This window comes from Mizuhopecten yessoensis, unplaced genomic scaffold, assembly GCF_002113885.1.
Source record: "Mizuhopecten yessoensis strain PY_sf001 unplaced genomic scaffold, ASM211388v2 scaffold10409, whole genome shotgun sequence".
Taxonomy (NCBI): Eukaryota; Metazoa; Mollusca; class Bivalvia; order Pectinida; family Pectinidae; genus Mizuhopecten; species Mizuhopecten yessoensis.
In genome coordinates, this window is record NW_018408532.1 from 576,019 (window position 1) to 597,962 (window position 21,944).

The following is a 21,944-nucleotide window of genomic DNA, read 5'->3' on the forward strand; positions in this document are numbered from 1 at the left end:
TATACTGCAACTTCTTATGAAAGATTTATGATATAAATGTACTAAGCGTATTTGAGGTTATCATTAACGGTAGCCCAAGGTAGCCGGCTTTCGGTTTAAGGTTAGGTCCTGTAACCCCAAAACCCCATAAAATAATATCAGGGGTTATCGACATACTTTGATGAGTATATAGTTGTTTGGGGATCCGTAGCAAATTGATGGCTCCGGTTGCAACAGTATACTTTTTTACGACGGAGCTTATGGGTAATAAATGATAACTCTGTAAATTGGCGTATAAGAATCTCATTGAAAAACGTGAACGGTTGTTTCCGCTTCGCCAAAACATTTGATAAAGGTTGATGCTGTGTGATACACAACTGTGCTGCAGTCGAAGCCGTCCGATCATTATCTCGTTTGTGGCGGCCATTCTGATTGACAACCGAGCCGATTTCTGGCCGCAGTATATTACACCAATTATAGGGCACTTGCGCTTGATAAAATCGTACATCAAGCCGTGCATACTGATACAAGGGATACAAATAGGATTACAAAGAATCCTTGGGAGCTCAGTGGTAGGTATCAATAGATACCTCGTAGTCCTTCATCAACACATTTCTGTTCGAATGCTTGTCTCCACAGAGGCTTCTTCCACAAACTTGTAAGGGTTCCCAGTATCACGAGTCACCTAATCTGAGAACAGACGCTCCAACACCTTTCGGACTTTATACAGCAAGAACGTAAGCAACGCATCGGATATTGTTTGGATTACAAAACAAAAAGAAACGGCGACGGATGTGTTGGTTTCCGGATTCCCAATACGGACATTAGACACGAAATACAGGTAAGTTGATTTGATAAGTAAAACACCTGTAAACTGACACGATTTAATTGTACAAACACATGCATTAGGTATCACGCTATGCACACGTGTCATGAGGGTTATGTAATTATTCTTGCTACACCGCACGATATCGATGCAATCCTAGTACACTGGATATTTTCTATCTCGGTCATGTCCCTGAATTAACCCTTTGTTTTATTGAACATGAAAATCTCACATACTTTGTTATTATCAGATTATTGGTATAGCATTCGGGTGAGTCCGTGGAGTAATTAATTAAGTTTACAAAGAGAGACCAGGATATATAATTGTGGTTTACCCTTGATATGTATGAACCCATCACGAAATAGGTTTATTGTTATAATGACGCGATATGTTTTCTGCACAACGTGTAAGTCATGAAATATGTTGTCACTTTCACTTGTCATACCTGTCACACCTGTGACTTTGATAAAGATAAAACTGATTTTTTTCTCGTAACTCTTTTGAGACGAGTTGCATGGAACAAACGAGAACTTATCATACACAAATATTAAAATAATTCATAAACATTAACAATTTCATTCTTATGCGCAACAAACTGTTTTAAAATTGATGTTTTAATACATACTAATTACCTACACAATTATCAACGGAAATTAGAATGTCATTCCAGAATACTCATTTACATTTATGCATCAATAGCAATGCAATTTGAAAATTATTATTTCTTTATGTGAATTCATGAAACCGTTCTATTTTCGCTTAAGATAACTGGTAATTTGAACAAGCCCAAATTATTAACGTCCATCTTAAAATGCCATTAAGCACGCCTATCAAGGATTCTTCTGATAAACGTATGGCGTTTAGCCTTGAGATTTATCTATTTTACGACCGTACGGCTGTGATTATCAGCTTCAAATGTTCCCCTCGTTAAATTATGTCACCCACAAACTGTATACATCATAGAGCAGTAAAGTAGGCCACGTGATACACATTTAAAAACTGAAAGTTCGTAATTTACATTTTTAGATAGCGTACTAACGAGATGGACAGGTGTATGTATATACATGTATATATAAAACATGAACTTCTCTTACTACGGTGTCGAGGTATCACATCTGATATGAGAGTTTGCTATCGGTAGATCACGTGATTCAAGGAATACAAGTTTACACAGTAACGTTTCTGCCGCAATCAAAAGAGCAAAAAAAAAGATGTTTCATTCGTTTCGCCATTAAACTAAGCCAGTGTTATTAAACCAGTTTACCTTGACGGGGGTCGTTATAAAAACAGATAATTTTCATAAGCAAAGTATGGATTTCCTCAGGGTATCACACGTATAACACGAGTGCCACATGTTGCCATTCCCTTTGACCTTCAGGAGTCTGGACGACTACAAGTAACGTTATGACATAGTTATGATGTTTCTACAATTGACCACTGGGATTAACTTACAGCTGTCCGCATATAACATGTATAACACGCTATTCGTTACTACTATACACAACATCAAAGCGTGCAAATATGCAAACAATTTAATTTCGCAGTTCTTGAAAGAAATGAGGTGCTTGTCACCGAGTGCGCTGTATTGCCAATAACCAATACATATACTGTGTATTTGGCGTTTTGATGAGGCAACATTTATAACAGTCAGGTGGAGTCACTTTGTATCAAAATAGTTTTCAAAAACGTTTTCAGAACTTTTTTTCTTAAACAAAATAGTCGATAACGCTACACGTCTTCGAATGAAAACGATCAATGGTATTACATTAATATATATCTGTAAATAGTGAAACTTCGTGAGCTATAGACCAGTTCTGGACGACTCAAGCAGAAGGTTTTATTTTAAAGCATTAACAAGAAAATATATAAATGAAAAAAAACCCCAGGTAATAAGGAAGAATGAAACTTACCAGCTGTTTTCATGTCACTTCACTTCAAATTAGGGTAGGTGTCTTACAATGTCTAGACCTGTATAATGCTTGGACCAGAGGTAGCATTATTACACCCTAACGTCTCTATCTAACGAGTTCACCAAGTCGGTTCACATATAAGCTCTATTGACATATGTAATTATGTATATATCAATTATACAACATAGTTTGAGAAAAGCCATAGACAGTCGTTTGATGTTGAAACAAACATCAAACAAGTGCTTAAGAGAAATGAAACAAGATAATCTCGTCCCGTATTGATGAAAACATTTTTACGCTGGAGCATGGATTCTGTGCACGAACCAACTTTCTTACAACTAACTTAAATCATGTGATACGGCCAAAAATTGTAAATATTGAAAACGGTAGTCGGATTTTAGATCTACTCTCTTGTCCTGCTGCTCGAAAAAGAATAGTCCATATGACTACAAACAGGATTGTCTGCCAAATCATTTGAAAAAACCGGTGAATTTTTATTAAGTCAGTACTGATTTACATTGATAATGTTTATTATCACAAATCAAGGTCATGATAAAGACCGTCATCTTTCTCAGCGTAGATCAAATCCTCTCATGTAGAAAACCTTGACTAACAAAACAATTGGAATACTTTAGAACAGGCCCATGAACAACGAATCGACTGTGGTACTTACACTTTATAAGTATTTGAAGCGCAATTTCACTTAAGTCGTCATATTTATTAGAAAGTTTGGTAGGAAGATGGTCATTATTGTCGCTTTGTAGGTAAGTGTCAAGTTATGAAGCTGAAGAAAGAAAGAAGTGTTACATGTCTGTTTAATTTTTGTTGTTTAGGAGGATAAACGAAATTAAAGTAGTTCTCGATATTCTTGTTGTTACAAAAACTTCTATCGGGATGCGAAATTAAAGGATAGGGCAAGTACCTGACTTCCTTTCTTTATCAGCCCCCCTGTACCAATAATTCAGCAGAATACAAAAAGCGGAACACAGTTCTTCACGTTTGGGTAATCAGTTGAAATATTCCTTAACCAAATTCAACACATTCACTAGCCGTACATGAGATTAAAGCGCTTGAAAGCGTTTGATGCTCGGTGTTCTGGTAGGCGCTTGTTCAACTTCCGGCGTCAGCGCCTCATGACGGCCAATAACAATGGTGACACCATGAGAATATTTTTGCAAATTACAAACGAATTGAGGTTTCTTTCTAGCTATAAAAACAAAATAAAAACAGCTTGCTACTTGAAAATGTCAATTTTGGTTACCTCGCCCTGTTTAATAAACGCAAAGTTACGAGATTATTACGAATCTGTTTGAAGACCAGTTCAATAAAACTGCGCTTAGTGCAGTGGGCCATCGGTAATATACTTAAATCAATTTATCCATCACTTTACAACAATAAATGAGAGCGCTGTCTGATAAAACACCAGTTTCTTTTGGAATGATAAAGAGACAGAATGAAGGGGACGTAACCCATTATCTGAGGTACAAGTATTTAAAAAAGACAAAATAATATACTGTACCCTGTATCAGCTCTGTAAAAAAGGGAAGGTAGGCTGACGTGTTTTACACGAACCTTTTATGGAGCAAATGCCTTACTGTACCAGAACTTGTTTAAAGTATGACAAAAACATGGACAGTTTAATTCATTTTTAGGAGAGAAAGCCAAAGGATTTCCTGCATTAATGTTTAGGCCTAATCGATAAATTGTCATGAATCCGGGGTTCATTTGACACGCCCCTGGGTTTAGTTAATTGCCTGCCAACATGCAATCGTTTATTTTAATTGAATATCTCCAAATTATCAACTTTTCAAGTTGTTATATTGGTTTGAAGTTTAAGAATTTTTGAGACAATTTGGCATCTCTGATTTTTTTTCACCCTGCTTGCTATCTGTTTCACAGTAGGTGCACGTGTTAAACAGTGCACACGCGTCGATCTGAGATTAAAATTTTCCGAACACTGCACGAAATTTCGAAAATAATTTCTTAAATGTTTTAGAAATGACCGAAATTTCATAGTGATGTGAAGATTGAAAATTATGCTATTACAACAATTTCAAAGATACTACAAAGTCATTGGCACTTCCACCTGTTGTGAGATAAGAAGATCAGCCTATACGATATGCACACGCGATGGCCTACATCACGCGACGAAACACTTGAATAAAAATATTTGCCGAGATCTATATTATCATGATAGGGAGTATTGCGTTATACTCACCGGCGTATTAATCGCTAGGGAGGGTAGTGGTCGTGGTGATGATGATGATGGTTCGGGAGGATGTTATATGGGAATGTTATTTGAGAGAGAGGTGTCGGAGGGTGGCGACCGAGTGGTGTTTGGAGGAGTAGTTTAGGTGGGGGAGGTGTACTTGATCTTTTGGCTGGGAAAGTGTCCCACGTGAGCAAAGCATCAATAACACTGTCAGTAATGTGAATCAAACTTATCATTGTCTGTACTGATGTCTATCATGGACAGTAAAACTGTAATTATTTAAATGTTGGTTTTAACACGTTTTACATGTTTTATCGTTAAACGTGCGCAAATATATGATATTCAACATGGCGATGGTCAACCCTTACTAACATAAGGTTCAATGGATATAGGTAAAACACTTATTCAGGACACACGATCATCACGTCGTAGATCCGGCGTATCAACGAAACTTACGGACACTTGTTTCGAGTTCGAGTTATGGGCAGGTTACTGTATGCGGTCGTTATAGAGGACGTGACTAAACATGTTCAATTAACGTTGTTACAAGGCTAAACATTTTATTTCGTCGAGCGATACTTGTAGGAAGTACACAAAGTGCGACACAATATTTAAATTTTATGAATGTTTTTGTCATAAACGGAGCCATAGTGATGAGAAGCGATTGTTCCTTTTTACTCCATGGTTATCTGTTGAAGCCATATAAACAGAAGTCATTTTTATAAATCGATTTTTCTAAACAAGCCCCTGGCGTAGGACACTGCAAGGCAAACATGTTAGAATTGGTAATTTTGATGTAATGGTATCGAATTTATCGTGAAATTCATTTATCCTTCTTCACAGTTTTCTCCTGAGATAATTTACTTCTTGCGGCAAAATATCATAGGATTATGTGCATTTGACATGCGGTAAGCTGTTAGCTAGCAATCAGAGGCCGACTGTGGTTCAATTACAGTAGCTTTCGTCTAGATATTTGATTCCACCTTTTATTCTTCCTGAATTTCGCTGTATGCAAATCCGGTTTCCTCTATTACATGATCAGTTCCTACATCCGGTATTTGCAGTGTGCCGGAAGTAATAATGTCTGTCACAAATGACAGTTAAATACCTTCTTTAATTTCGTGCACTTCCAAAACCACCATACACAGAGGAAATCAACGTGAATATGGTTCAGGTAAATAGATTGTCCACTTTTTATTTCCGCATGTATGATTATTTTTCTATGTGATTCTTTATCAAAATTTAACAGTTCGGTGGCTAACATAGCGAAACTTTCATATAGCCCATGTACTTTAAATCAATCGATACTGAACAATAAAAAATCGCCTTCGTTATTGAAAATTTGATATAACCATTATCGATCATTTACTGGTGGTCTTTGAGTAACGGAGACCGAACCAAACTGAAGGTGTGCTTGATAGCGCTTTGTCATTACGGAGCCAATTTATCGTATAGAAGGTGATATTCATTAGGCGGGACAGCACGGCAGATACAATTGTAGCTCACACATGAATCGATAAAAGTTCACAAACTAACACGAATATTAATTTTGGAAGACTTGCGCTTGTCCTTAGGCTGATGCATTTCCGGAATGGTATAGTTTTTTGAAATCCCAAATTGCCAGGCAAATATTCTTGAGTTGCTTAAACAATTTACTTAAAATACATGTTACGGAGAGAAGATTACGTCAGAACTAAAATGGACGTCACCAGGTCCTATTTTACGTTAGTTCTAACAGGTTTGGAAAGCGTTATTGTGCGATTGTTGCATATAGTTAGCCATCCTTGTTTTATCAAAATAGCTTACAAATGTACCTTCCCTGCTCGTGGTGACTTGATTGTTCAAGCAAAGTTCAAGTGTGGCACGATACAAACACTATTCGTATGACAGAATGACTTAATCCCACGAACAACAGTGTGTGTCAAACTTACGTCATCAGAAGGTAGTAATGTTACTTACAACTTACAAATCTCATCAACACCAATGGTCGCACATGCTATGGAGAAATTTCTCTTCTCCATTCGTTTCTCCAACCGAAGGGTTTCCGCCCCTTCTCCACCACTCTACAGCATGTTTCATTTGGTCGGTCTACTGTCCCGTTCCCTGGTGGTTTCCATACCAGAACAATCATATAGCCCTCCGGTGGTCAATTCTCAGAACATGATAATCAAGTGTCATTTGTGACTCGTCACAATGTTTGTGAAATAGTTCATTCTTGCTGTATTGTACTTTCTCGGAGACTTTATTCGGCCACAATATCAAACATAGTCGCCGTTGACAACTCGCAGCCATCTGTTTTATCGTGTCTCCATCATCTTTCTACTGATCTTCCAACACTCGCCCATTCAATATTATCGGAATCTTTCATCCCCTTATGGTAAGATGGGAGAATCGGAACCTGACTGGGGAGATTCTTAATTTGCCAAACATGAGTCAAGCCTCGTGTTTGGCAACTTCAGAATCATTCCCCGGCGGTTGAGATTTCCCTGTCTAACCTCATCTCAGGGGGTGAATGATTCTTTATCTCCTACCTGGTGACTCTGAAGTATTCATAATGTATTATTGACGTTGTGTTAATGCAGTGTTTATGCAACGTCATGCAATTGTTTAAACTGGAAAATCCCTCGTCTAAACCCTAGGGTGAGACTAATAGAATCTTACTTGGGTGTGGTCCATGGACAGGGAAATCACAACCCTCGGGTAAGAGTTTGGCTTCTAGTGCTGGACAGAAGTCCATGTAAAGCACAAAGTAAACAATATTCATGTACGTCAATACAAAGAAACATACGAGTACACATGAAGTAGTGGTGCAATTAAAATTCAAAAATAGTTATTTGCGCCGGATGCAGGTCTTGCCCTCTGGTTTGATTACCGCTAGCGATTCTGAAATTACCCCTATGCTAGATCTAGTACAAATACTTGGTTTCTCACATTTCGGACGATCTGAATTTCTCGGTAATCCCATGATCTAGCATTCCGTACGCTCTCGCGCTCATTCAGCTTCTTTCCAGGCCAGACTAATTTAAAGCTATTCTAGGTTTAACGACCGGTAACGATAATTACATAGTTCTAGCTAATCTTGAACGTGGTCCTGGAAGTTGAAATGGAGACATAAAGACGGGAGCGTGTGGACAGACGTAATCTGTATGAACTATAAAGTATTGAGTGAGGAACAAATTGTTCAAAAAGCGCTCGAAATTATCAGGATGGACGGAATAATCACAATGGCAAAACAGCCTTACTCCAAAACCAATGAGGGCGACAACAACAGCGATCCTAGTCACGAGGTCGTTTAGCACAAGCGTCTTATTGAGACCACAAATGCACCTGCTTAAAGCAGATGCCCAAATCATTGTTCAATTAGGGACGTCTGTGTCGGTATATTCTGACTTTTTAAGGGAATGTGAAACGGGAATTTCCTGAAACTCAATCGGTGTAGGTCTGAGATAGTAATATGCAAGGTTTCATGTTACAGCGAGTTTTAGAACTGGAAGTAATAGCTTGCTTATTTTTAGGAAGTCCTTTGATCAATTCTGAATATCCTTTTTCTCAAAACCTTCTCTTCCCCAAAAGTCGAATGGCGTTAAATATACCTGGTTAGAAACTATTTTGGAGCATATTTTGTGAAATAGCGTCAAGATGAATCTTTACAGAGGACAGGACTGTGAGACACCGTCTTTGTTTAGAGAGGTGTCAAGATTTTCAGGTAAATTGTTTGGATTCCCATTAGACTGAAAACGAAATTTTTAATTATCTGTCAATTTTATTTTGAGATGTGTCGGCGACGTCTTCAGAGAGCAAGAACTCTAAATCAAGGACACTATATAATCTTCAACTGATATGACTAGCAGGGACGGCTCACTGCGATATCACTAACGATTTGGATTTTCAAATTGGGAACTTTCCCTTTCTTTATAGAAACATTCCTACATCGTTACTTACGGCGTCCATTCGGCATTTGATGACTTGCTCTGAATATTCTCTAAATGAAATTGACGGCTGAAAGACAAACCTGCAACAAAATATTTCAAGATATTACGACAAGCGTCTAGCAACATGTTTTGGATGATGTTTGTTAGTAATAAGAACCACTAATTGATCAAGGGAAAGAGCAGAGGTACATTCTGGTCACATAGGATCTTACTTAATCCTTTATATAGATTTCTATAGACACAAAGGATATTCTCAAATAACTTTCACCCGGGAAGAGGACCATAACGTCGACCGAGTGTTGTTATGAGTGTAAGGCTAGCCGTCTTCATCTGCCAGGGGATCACATCAGTGGTTACTTTTAATGGCCTTAAGTGGATTCTTCATTTTAATTTCCTAGAAGAGTTTACGGTGTCGATGAAGACAGTGAAAGATATGTCTGCATTGTCCCATCTAGGGGAAGCTCTCGGGCTTATGGCGCAGTGGAACCCAGTAATAAGGATGAGTATCTTGCAGCTCACATGACGTTCTTGTGAGTCTTATTTGACATGTTAAGGTTAGTTGTAACGTTCCCAGAATTCCTTTTTCAGGGAATCCTCTCTCTAGTGGTTTACGGGATGGACAGAAAATCGTACCGACAATTAAGGAGGTTCATTCTTTACAAGACGAGTTACAGTTTGTCTCTAATTATCTTAGACCTGGGAATATATAATATGATTCTAATAGCGGATCACTGAATGGCTGAGGTCCGTCCAAAGCGTTCTCGAGGTTTTCAAAATTCAGGATCCCCACAAGTAATTGGAATTCACGTTGTGGTGCATACTACATCAAATTTGCTTCAGCATGTTTTCCATGACTTATGTTTTTATTCTTATAGTTCAGAAATGGTCATTCAACAGTCAATGACAGGGTCATGCAATTAATTTGACTACTTAGTCACGTCTTTATCCCGTCAAAACATTTTTGACTATGATTTGACTCATCCCAAGGGAATCCAGTATCACTGCCTTCCAAAGTCGCGGGATTCGGGTAAGGGGTGGAGGCTTGATGAAACGTAGATAGATCACCGATACTTAACGTTTTGCGTGTATGTTGCAAGAGAGGGGTAAAGGTGAGTCTACGTGGCATGTTTTGGTTCAAATCCGGAAAAGGTCATTGGTATCGGGCTAGTGATGAATAATACAAACCTATTTTAGAATGATCCATTCTACACATTTAGTTTAGTATCAAACATGGTTGCAGTTCCATTCTCGTCCGTTCCTCTCGAACTGTACTTGAGAGTACATGTACCCTATTCAAATGAGATATTTTGACGGACGCTTGGCGGCCAAAAACGTGGATATATGCCGAAATTGAGGTTAATACAATGTTCGTTTGCTAAATACATAGCGCTGTTTATCATTTAATTGCTAAGCTTTGATTTTGGCAATGCTTGTTTTGATATATATATCGCTTTAACCTTAGCAAGGGGGTGAATTGTTCATAAATCAAACGGTTGATAAAAGTGAACTGTAACGATTACATTGGCCCACCACCTCTATGTTTAATTGTGTTATAGACTTGTGTTTTCTTAATTAAATGATTAACAGGCAATTTCTGTCTGTAGTACCTAGCAAGGTAAGTAAGTGGGTGTTGAACTAAGTAGTAGACAATACATAGCTTATCGAGGCAGAACAAACAGAAAATGTAAATTTGTTGCATTTTTGTCTGTTATTTATTGGATTCTACCAAAATGATAAAACTGATATCTATCATACTGTGAAAGATATTTAAAGATATATACGTCATAGTGTGAAAAATCATTTTGAGTATTAACCAATCAAAACGATTCTTTCTATTCGCTGCATTCAAGGCCTCATATCTTTTTTATTCGGATTCAGATGAAGCGATAGCAAAATAAGTGGTAGTTTTAAAATGTCTTTGCTATATTTACTACCCAATTTACTAGCGTGCGCAATACATGATAATATTGTAAGCAGTCTTACTAGATATACTTACAGGAAAAGGATTCCTTTGAGTGGCTCATTCAAAACAGGCCGCAAACTTGTTGTCGAGCGTGACGTCATCAAAATATGGTGCCAAATATTAAACTATTTATTCCTCATTGTTTTTGATGCAGAGACATTTTAGTTGTTTTAAGTAATTAAAAACTGGTAGCTCGCAATACTGCACGGGTGGTTAGGGAGGTGTTACATCATCATACTTGCATAGCAAGCTCAAGCCAGAAGGTTAATTTAGTCTAATGTTCCCAAGGCGGTATTGCTTCGAATTGATTTGTCTAAATATAAACTTAAAACTGAATTTCAAATGATTTTGATGTTATTTTGAGAAACATGCATGTGATGATAAAATATTTTTGAATTGCGTTAGCGGCTCCGAGCTATGAGTTGAAAGTAAGGGCCAGTTTTCGTTTAGATAGTTAGTTTGGTTTGGTTTTTATTTTGTTTAGCGTCCTTATTAATAGTGAAGGTTATTTAAGAACGTGCCTCCATGTGTGTGATGAATGCGTGCTTGTGTGTGTTTGTTTGCTGGAGATAGGGAATATTTTTGTATTTGCCTCCTTGCAAAAGCGCGGATCTGAAGCCAACTTTATAGTGCTATCTCACTGGAATACCATGCCGAAGGCACCAAGCACAGCACTCCGCCCGGTCACATTATACAGACAACGGGTAAACCAGTTGTTGTCATAACCCTAAATGCTGAACGTTAAGCAGGGAATATCAACTACAATTTTAAGGACTTTGGTTTGTCCCGGCCTGGGTACAGAACCCATTGCCTACCCAACTTTGGCAAACGCTTTACACTAAGGCCAAAAATATTAGTAAACACGGCACTAGAAAACAAAAAGTTTATAAGTAAGTAGAGAGAAATATATAACTTTCAAATGTAGCCATGGGGGAAGCAGATCAATTGTGCTTTTCTTCAATGCCTCCTTAGCAATAAACACAGATTAAAGCTCCCAATTATGCAGGGTCCCTCACATTAGTCGCCTTTTACGACACATAGTGGGATACATTCGATCTATTCTTATAGGTGACAATGTACAAAATGTAGTTAGGGCTATTGTTCAAATATTGAATTAAAGCCCACAGTAAGGACTAGTGTTCTGTTAGAGGGTAAGTAATCTAGAGAAGACAATAACGGCCAGTTTGTAATGAGCTAATAGCTAACATTATATAATAGAAATGTTCCAATTTTGTTGTTGTTTGAGTTTAATGGTAGCTATTTTTTTGATGTTATTAATACTAAACGTTAATTTTTAGGGGCGGGGGAATTATTAATATAAAAACACGACGTGTAATTACGAACTTTCTAATTAAGCTTCCCTTTATTTAATATCTGAATCCGGTTAACTGTTGCTGAGTGAGACGGGTTTAGTACCATACTTTCTGGACAACTCGTTCGTTGCCTGACAAGAACTGCGTGTTACATCACGCCATTAACGGCGACGGGCGTACAGGCCTTGTTGTAAATTATTAAGGATATTTACTATTAAAAGCTGCGGAATCACAGTGGGCGGAGAAAAATAAAATACAAATTAATCATGATCAGTTCCAAATGGGAAATAGATAAGGATTTAGGGCGGCCAACAAATGAGCAAATTGCCTTACTAGCCGACAGCACATCTTCATACCAGACACACGCACACCTCAAACGTATGCTATGACTTGTGATGCCTTTTAAAACAATGTCGAATCTCTTTATAGTCACAACTGTTCGCAAGGATACTCGAACTCCATATTTATGTCCGTTCGAGACGACTTTATTTTGGTTGTTATTAGATTTCCACATGCATCCGATGATTCCGATGCGGGTTTGGATCGGATAACCTCCGTCTCAGGGCTGTCGTTATCACGTGGTAAACCTTACGTGTCGTTGTCACGTGATGGATTTTGTCTGTCGCGGTCACGTGAGTCATTTACGCGAACTATCAGACTAGTAAGTAGCTGATGACATGATTTCAGAAAAGTGCGGAAATAAAGGTACCAAATGTTGTCCTCGTCTTATCCATTACCTTAGTTTCTAATTCTAAATAGGTGCAATTTCATTCAGACATTAAATGGTGGCCATCTTTGATTTCAAAACGAACCAATACAATTATCTTTGCTTTCAACTTAATTTTAGTCTATCCCGGTACGTACCATTTAGAACATCACTTGATGATTATTTATAGCATTCGAGAATTTGTATATTTGAACATTATTTGTTTATGATCAATCCGGGCGAATATTTATGTTGACCCCAAATACTTAAAATAGTGATAATTTAGTTCCAACTCAAAATCACCAACGCATTTTAATGTGCGCTATTTACCAATGAGCATGCGAGTTGTTTTCGTCCTAGTTTATATATCACTTTGTTAATAGTACACAATCTTAAAATGATGATACCCAGTTGAGGTTTCGTTTTCTTTTAATTCATTATATTCGAGAAAGAGCTTGTTTGGAATTATCTCAGAGTCATCTGCATACATTTGAACGATTGCGCGTTGTGCATTAAACAGAAGTAATTGTTACACAACATAAACAGAGAAGACCTAATATGGATCCCTGCAGAACACCTGTTACTAGACATAAGTGTTTTAATGAATTCAGTAAAGCATTGATTCACACCAAGGCAAGTTATGGTATGTTTTTTGTGTGTTTATTTGAATGCATGAATTTGTTCCGTTGTGTTCTGTTAAGATCAACGTCCTTGCGGCTAGGGCCATATGAAGACAACACATTAGCAACACATCGCTGAAAAGAAAGAGTAATCAGAAAAACAGATAAAACTGAAAGTTCCAACTATTACCTGGATGCAGGAGATCCATAAAATTTCGTCATTGATCTGTCAGCTTGGTAGAAGAACTTTGCTCTGAAAAGTGAAGACTGGAAACGTTCATATATTTAAAGGCATCCGTTCTAGGTGATTTTTTTTTTTTTTTCGAAAATCATGTTGCAGTGTTTTATGGTTGCAGTTTTGATTGAACAAGATGGTTATGTTAATCTGCAGGGATGCCCCTTGGTTGTGTAATATACATGTATCCTTCTTCCAAGCTCTTTGTTGTTTGGTCACATTCAATATTGTGTAACAAGAATGTCCCTCAATAGATACATTGATGTATGTAAATAGGAAACTTCTCCATTCTGCACGATTTGGTTTAAAAGGAAAACACTGCTGCCGAACCAATTGCGACATGAATAGGAAGTATTGTGTGATGTAGACGGCGACATGAACAGGAAGTATTGTGTGATGTAGACGGCGACATAAAGAGGAGGTATTGTGTGATATAAACGGTGACATGAACAGGAGGTATTGTGTTGTAAACGGCGACATGAACAGGAGGGATTGTGTGATGTAGACGGCGACATGAACAGGAGGTAGTGTGTGATGTAGACGGCGACATGAACAGGAGGTTTTGTGTTGTAAACGGCGACATGAACAGGAGGTATTGTGTGGTGTAGACGGCGACATAAAGAGGAGGTATTGTGTGATGTAAACGGTGACATGAACAGGAGGTATTGTGTTGTAAACGGCGACATGAACAGGAGGTATTGTGTGATTTAAACGATGACAGGACAGGTGATGTAAACGGCGACATGAACGGGAAGTATTGTGTGATGTAGGCGGCGACATGAACAGGAAGTCTTGTGTGATGTAAACGGGGACATGAACAGGAAGTATTGAGTGATGTAGACGGCGACATAAAGAGGAGGTATTGTGTGTTGTAAACGGCGACATGAAGAGGAGGGATTGTGTGATTGGGACGGCGACATGAAGAGGAGGTATTGTGGGATGTAAACGGTGACATAAACAGGAGGTATTGTGTTGAAAACGGCGACATGAACAGGAGGCATTGTGTGATGTAGACGGCGACATGAACAGGAGGTATTGTGTGATTGGGACGGCGACATGAAGAGGAGGTATTGTGTGATGTAAACGGCGACAGGAACAGGAGGTATTGTGTGATGTAAACGGTGACATGAACAGGAGGTATTGTGTTGCAAACGGCGACATGAACAGGAGGGATTGTGTGGAGAAGCCGGCGACATGAACAGGAAGTATTGAGGTATTGTGTGATTGGGACGGCTACATGAAGAGGAGGTATTGTGTGATGTAAACGGCGACGTGAACAGGAAGTATTGTGTGATGCAGACGGCGACATGAACAGGAGGTATTGTGTGATGTAGACGGCGACAGGAACAGGAAGTATTGTGTGATGTAAACGGCGACATGAACAGGAAGTATTGTGTGACGTAGACGGCGACAGGAACAGGAAGTATTGTGTGGTGTAGATGGCGACAGGAACAGGAAGTATAGTGTGATTGCACGGCCAAAGAAACAGAAAATAGTGTGTCATGTAGACGGCCATAGGAACAGGAAGTATTGTGTGATTGCACGGTCAAAGAAACAGGAAATAGTTTGTCATGTAGACGGCTATAGGAACAGGAAGTATTGTGTGATGTAGACGGCGACATGAACAGGAAGTATTGTGTGACGTAGACGGCGATGGTCAAAGAAACAGGAAATAGTTTGTCATGTAGACGGCTATAGGAACAGGAAGTATTGTGTGATGTAGACGGCGACAGGAACAGGAAGTATTGTGTGATTGCACGGCCAAAGAAACAGGAAATAGTATGTCATGTAGACGGCCATAGGAACGGGAAGTATTTTGTGATGTAAACGACGAAGGGAACAGGAAGGATTATGTGATTGCACGGTCACAGGAAAGGGAAGTATTGTGTGATGTAGACGGCGACATGAACAGGAAGTATTGTGTGATGTAAACGGCGACTCGAACAGGAGGTGTTGTGTGATGTACACGGCGACATGAACAGATGTATTGTGTGATGTAAACGGCGAAATGAACTGGAAGTATTGTGTGATGTAGACGCCGACTGAAAGAGGAAGTGTTGAGTGATGTAAACGGCCACAGGAACAGGAAGTATTGTGTGGTGTAAACGGCGACATGAACAGGAAGTATTGTGTGGTGTAAACGGCGACAGGACAGGAGGTATTGTGTGGTGTAAACGGCGACATGAACAGGAAGCATTGTGTGGTGTAGACGGTCACAGGAACAGGAAGTATTGTGTGATTTAAATGGCGACAGGACAGGAGGTATTGTGTGGTGTAAACGGCGACATGAACAGGAAGTATTGTGTGATGTAAACGGCGACAGGACAGGAGGTATTGTGTGGTGTAAACGGCGACATGAACAGGAAGTATTGTGTGGTGTAGACGGTCACAGGAACAGGAAGTATTGTGTGATTTAAACGGCGACATGAACAGGAAGTATTGTGTGATTTAAACGGCGACAGGACAGGAGGTATTGTGTGGTGTAGACGGCGACATGAACTGGAAGTATTGTGTGATGTAAACGGCGACATGAACAGGAAGAATTGTGTGGTGTAGATGGCGACAGGAACAGGAAGTATTGTGTGATTGCACGGCCAAAGAAACAGGAAATAGTGTGTCATGTAGACGGCCATAGGAACAGGAAGTATTTTGTGATGTAAACGACGAAAGGAACAGGAAGGAATATGTGATTACCCGGTCAAAGAAACAGGAAATAGTGTGTCATGTAGACGGCCATAGGAACAGGAAGTATTGTGTGGTGTAAACGGCGACATGAACAGGAAGCATTGTGTGGTGTAGACGGTCACAGGAACAGGAAGTATTGTGTGATTTAAATGGCGACAGGACAGGAGGTATTGTGTGGTGTAAACGGCGACATGAACAGGAAGTATTGTGTGATTTAAACGGCGACAGGACAGGAGGTATTGTGTGGTGTAGACGGCGACATGAACTGGAAGTATTGTGTGATGTAAACGGCGACATGAACAGGAAGAATTGTGTGGTGTAGATGGCGACAGGAACAGGAAGTATTGTGTGATTGCACGGCCAAAGAAACAGGAAATAGTGTGTCATGTAGACGGCCATAGGAACAGGAAGTATTTTGTGATGTAAACGACGAAAGGAACAGGAAGGAATATGTGATTACCCGGTCAAAGAAACAGGAAATAGTGTGTCATGTAGACGGCCATAGGAACAGGAAGTATTTTGTGATGTAAACGACGAAAGGAACAGGAAGGAATATGTGATTACCCGGTCAAAGAAACAGGAAATAGTGTGTCATGTAGACGGCCATAGGAACAGGAAGTATTTTGTGATGTAAACGACGAAAGGAACAGGAAGGAATATGTGATTACCCGGTCAAAGAAACAGGAAATAGTGTGTCATGTAGACGGCCATAGGAACAGGAAGTATTTTGTGATGTAAACGACGAAAGGAACAGGAAGGAATATGTGATTACCCGGTCAAAGAAACAGGAAATAGTGTGTCATGTAGACGGCCATAGGAACAGGAAGTATTTTGTGATGTAAACGACGAAAGGAACAGGAAGGAATATGTGATTACCCGGTCAAAGAAACAGGAAATAGTGTGTCATGTAGACGGCCATAGGAACAGGAAGTATTTTGTGATGTAAACGACGAAAGGAACAGGAAGGAATATGTGATTACCCGGTCAAAGAAACAGGAAATAGTGTGTCATGTAGACGGCCATAGGAACAGGAAGTATTTTGTGATGTAAACGACGATAGGGACAGGAAGGAATATGTGATTACCCGGTCAAAGAAACAGGAAATAGTGTGTCATGTAGACGGCCATAGGAACAGGAAGTATTGTGTGGTGTAAACGGCGACATGAACAGGAAGCATTGTGTGGTGAAGACGGTCACAGGAACAGGAAGTATTGTGGGATTTAAATGGCGACAGGACAGGAGGTATTGTGTGGGGTAAACGGCGACATGAACAGGAAGTATTGTGTGATTTAAACGGCGACATGAACAGTAGGTATTGTGTGGTGTAGATGGCGACATGAACAGGAAGAATTGTGTGGTGTAGATGGCGACAGGAACAGGAATTATTGTGTGACGTAGACGGCGACAGGAAAAGGAATTATTGTGTGATGTAAACGACGATAGGGACAGGAAGTATTGTGTGATGTAGACGGCGACAGGAACAGGAAGTATTGTGTGACGTAGACGGCGACAGGAACAGGAAGTATTGTGTGATGTAAACGGCGACATGAACAGGAGGTATTGTGTGATGTAAACGGCGACATGAACAGGAAGCATTGTGTGACGTAGACGGCGACATGAACAGTAGGTATTGTTGATGTAGACGGCGACAGGAACAGGAAGTATTGTGTGATGTAGACGGCGACATGAACAGGAAGTATTGTGTGATGTAGACGGCGACAGGAACAGGAAGTATTGTGTGATGTAAACGGCGACATGAACAGGAAGTATTGTGTGACGTAGACGGCGACAGGAACAGGAAGTATTGTGTTGTGTAGATGGCGACAGGAACAGGAAGTATAGTGTGATTGCACGGCCAAAGAAACAGAAAATAGTGTGTCATGTAGACGGCCATAGGAACAGGAAGTATTGTGTGATTGCACGGCCAAAGAAACAGAAAATAGTGTGTCATGTAGACGGCCATAGAAACAGGAAGGATTATGTGATGTAAACGGCGACATGAACAGGAAGTATTGTGTGATGTAGACAGCGACATGAACAAGAAGTATTGTGTGATGGAGACGGCCACAGGAAGAGGAAGTATTGTGTGACGCAGACGGCGACAGGAACAAGAAGAATTGTGTGATTGCAGGGTCAAAGAAACAGGAACTAGTTTGTCATGTAGACGGCCATAGGAACGGGAAGTATTGTGTGATATAGACGGCGACATGAACATGAAGTATTGTGTGATGAAGACGGCCACAGGAACAGGAAGTAATGTGTGACGTAGAGGGCGACAGGAACAGGAAGCATTGTGTGATGTAGACGGCGACGTGAACAGGAAGTATTCTGTGATGTAGACGGCGACATGAACAGGAAGTATTGTGTGATGTAGACGGCCACAGGAACAGGAAGTATTGTGTGATGTAGACGGCGACAGGAACAGGAGGTATTGTGTGATGTAGATGGCGACAGGAACAGGAAGTATTGTGTGATGTAGACAGCGACATGAACAGGAGGTATTGTGTGACGTAGACGGCGACATGAACAAGAAGTATTGTGTGATATAGACGGCGACATGAACAGGAAGTATTGTGTGATGTAGACGGCGACATGAACAGGAAGTATTGTGTGATGTAGACAGCGACATGAACTGGAGGTATTGTGTGACGTAGACGGCGACATGAACAAGAAGAATTGTGTGATATAGACGGCGACATGAACAGGAAGTAGTGTGTGATGTAAACGGCGACATGAACAGGGAGTATTGTGTGACGTAGACGGCGACAGGAACAGGAAGTATTGTGTGATTGCACGGTCAAAGAAACAGGAAATAGTTTGTCATGTAGACGGCTATAGGAACAGGAACTATTGTGTGATGTAGACGGCGGCATGAACAGGAAGTGTGATGTAAACGGCGACATGAACAGGGAGTGAAGAATTGTGTGGTGTAGATGGCGACAGGAACAGGAAGTATTGTGTGACGTAGGCGGCGACAGGAACAGGAAGTATTGTGTGATTGCACGGCCAAAGAAACAGGAAATAGTGTGTCATGTAGACGGCCATAGGAACGGGAAGTATTTTGTGATGTAAACGACGAAGGGAACAGGAAGGATTATGTGATTGCACGGCCACAGGAAAGGGAAGTATTGTGTGATGTAGACGGCGACATGAACAGGAAGTATTGTGTGATGTAAACGGCGACTCGAACAGGAGGTGTTGTGTGAAGTAAACGGCGACATGAACAGAAGTATTGTGTGATGTAAACGGCGAAATGAACTGGAAGTATTGTGTGATGTAGACGCCGACTGAAAGAGGAAGTGTTGAGTGATGTAAACGGCCACAGGAACAGGAAGTATTGTGTGGTGTAAACGGCGACATGAACAGGAAGTATTGTGTGGTGTAGACGGTCACAGGAACAGGAAGTAGTGTGTGATGTAAACGGCGACATGAACAGGAAGTATTGTGTGATTTAAACGGCGACAGGACAGGAAGTATTGTGTGATTTAAACGATGACAGGACAGGAAGTAGTATGTGATTGCACGGCCACAGGAACAGGAAATAATGTGTGTTGTAGACGGCCAAAGGAACAGGAAGTATAGTGTGATTGCATGGTCAGAGGAACAGGAAGTAGTGTGTTATGTAGATGGCGACAGTAACAGGAAGTAGAATGTAATAGATGACGTATATATTTACCACTTCTCATGTATTTTATATGACATTACCAGGAGTGGTTCTAATTGCCAACTATTTCGTACAGTTTCAATTTGTCGCTTTAAAATCATTTTGTCTTTCACTGTAATTACACAGATTGAGTTTTCGTGAATGTTGATTAGTTAGCCTGAAGAAATGGGTAAGTTTGTGAGAAAAGATAGACTGTCCTCAGCTAAATCTCTGTTAACCACAATCCATAATTAAGATTCATTATTCGTTCCTGAAACAAATTCGATTTGTCCGTGTGAAAATCATTTTGCCGTTGATGTCTTACTGTATGTGTTGATCTTGTAACAACAGATCTCTGACGAACGTTCATTACCGTACATAAAAAGATAACATGATCTCGTTTCACCAGGACTTCTGACGAGAGTTCATTAAAAGGACTTGTTTTCGGCTTTTGTGTCGCTAATCTCTACCAGGGCTGCTATACGTATCGCGGAGAACAGTCCTGCCTGCCTGCCTGCCTGCCTGCCTGCCGAGAACCAGTATATAGCTGACATATTATAACTCTGACGAGAGTTCATCACCAAACATCGAAGAATAACATGGCCTCGTTACATAAGAACTTTGACGCGAGTTCATCAGTGGATATCGAGGGATGGTATGATCTCGTTTTTACCGGACGACCAAATATAAAATGATCTCATTACTCATCGGCGTAGACGAGATTATATTACTGAAAATTGAATGAAGTACAAAATAGTTTGCGGTCTCGTGCATGGTGCACACTGCAGTTAAGGACACATGTTTACGGTTTCGTAAGGGTTGTTATCAATGTTCTTATCTGAAAAACATGTTTTCGACATTTTTAAAGTACATGATAAGCATTGTTGTTTGGTTAAATACCTGTACTTTGGGACAAATCCTGATCTGAATCCAAACACCACGCAACTGATCTGGCTACCTTTATGCAACTGTCGCACGTGACACCATTGTGTACTAAGTATCGTTTGATAGATTTACGACTTCAGAGATCAATGGCAGTATTTAGTTCAATCTGCATAGTCTATTTTTTTCATTTAGTGTCGCGACTGATTATAATTAAATTACACATTGGCGGACATAAAGGCTTTTCATGCCTTCAGTAACAACATCCCCTACCCAGCCTAAATCCCCCAATCTTGGACACTCCAAATTGGTCTCTGGATCCAGTACTTTAATATAAACACTCTATTTATAAGGACTGGGATCTTAGGTATGAAGTACACAGGTTTGTGGTACGGTATCACCGGGATAACCCTATTACTGTAGAAGCCTTTTATGTTCACTATAATTTAACTCTGTTATTCGAAGTCTATCTTCACCAAGATCAGCCATATAAAGTACCAAACATATTGTTCAAAGCATGCCAAAATATCAAAGTTCACAGATTCCTTGTAAATATTTACTTAGTTACGTTACCAACACCCACTCAACTCTCCACTATACATTCATACATCATGACATCTAGAAATATCTACAAAATCTCATTAAAACCATACAAATGTTATGCATGGCTTCATCGAGATGTACGAACGGATCAATTGTACCATTAATTACCTAGACCGCTCCCATTAACCCGGTGTTAAACCACTATATATTCGTATCCACATACATAACAACGGTTCGAGAACCCAATATACGTATATACAGTGTGAATAACTTCAGAAGAAAACAAGAGAAACCCGAGGTGTAAACAAAACAGTAAACTCAAAAGCGATGAAACTGTGTCAAAATATGAACACAAGAAAAGATTCACATTGATAAAAGAATATACTTTAGCAAAAGGAGAATAAGACTTGGTGTTCGGGAGGGTTAAGCGTGTTCTGCCTCATCGGCAATATTCGCCATGTAACATCTGACGTCACTTCCTGAAGTTTTTCTGAA

The 21,944-nt window shown here is 39.8% G+C and overlaps 1 protein-coding gene across 1 annotated transcript in view; it reads left to right on the forward strand.

Moving 5' to 3' along the window:
• Window positions 1-385: 385 nt before the first annotated feature.
• The window catches only part of LOC110460482 (5-hydroxytryptamine receptor 4-like), a 131,333-nt gene continuing 109,774 nt past the window's right edge, over window positions 386-21,944 (forward strand). Inside the window, exon 1 of the mRNA XM_021513420.1 lies at window positions 386-820. The gene's annotated coding sequence lies outside the window, so the exon portion shown is untranslated. The remainder of the gene's footprint in view (window positions 821-21,944) is intronic.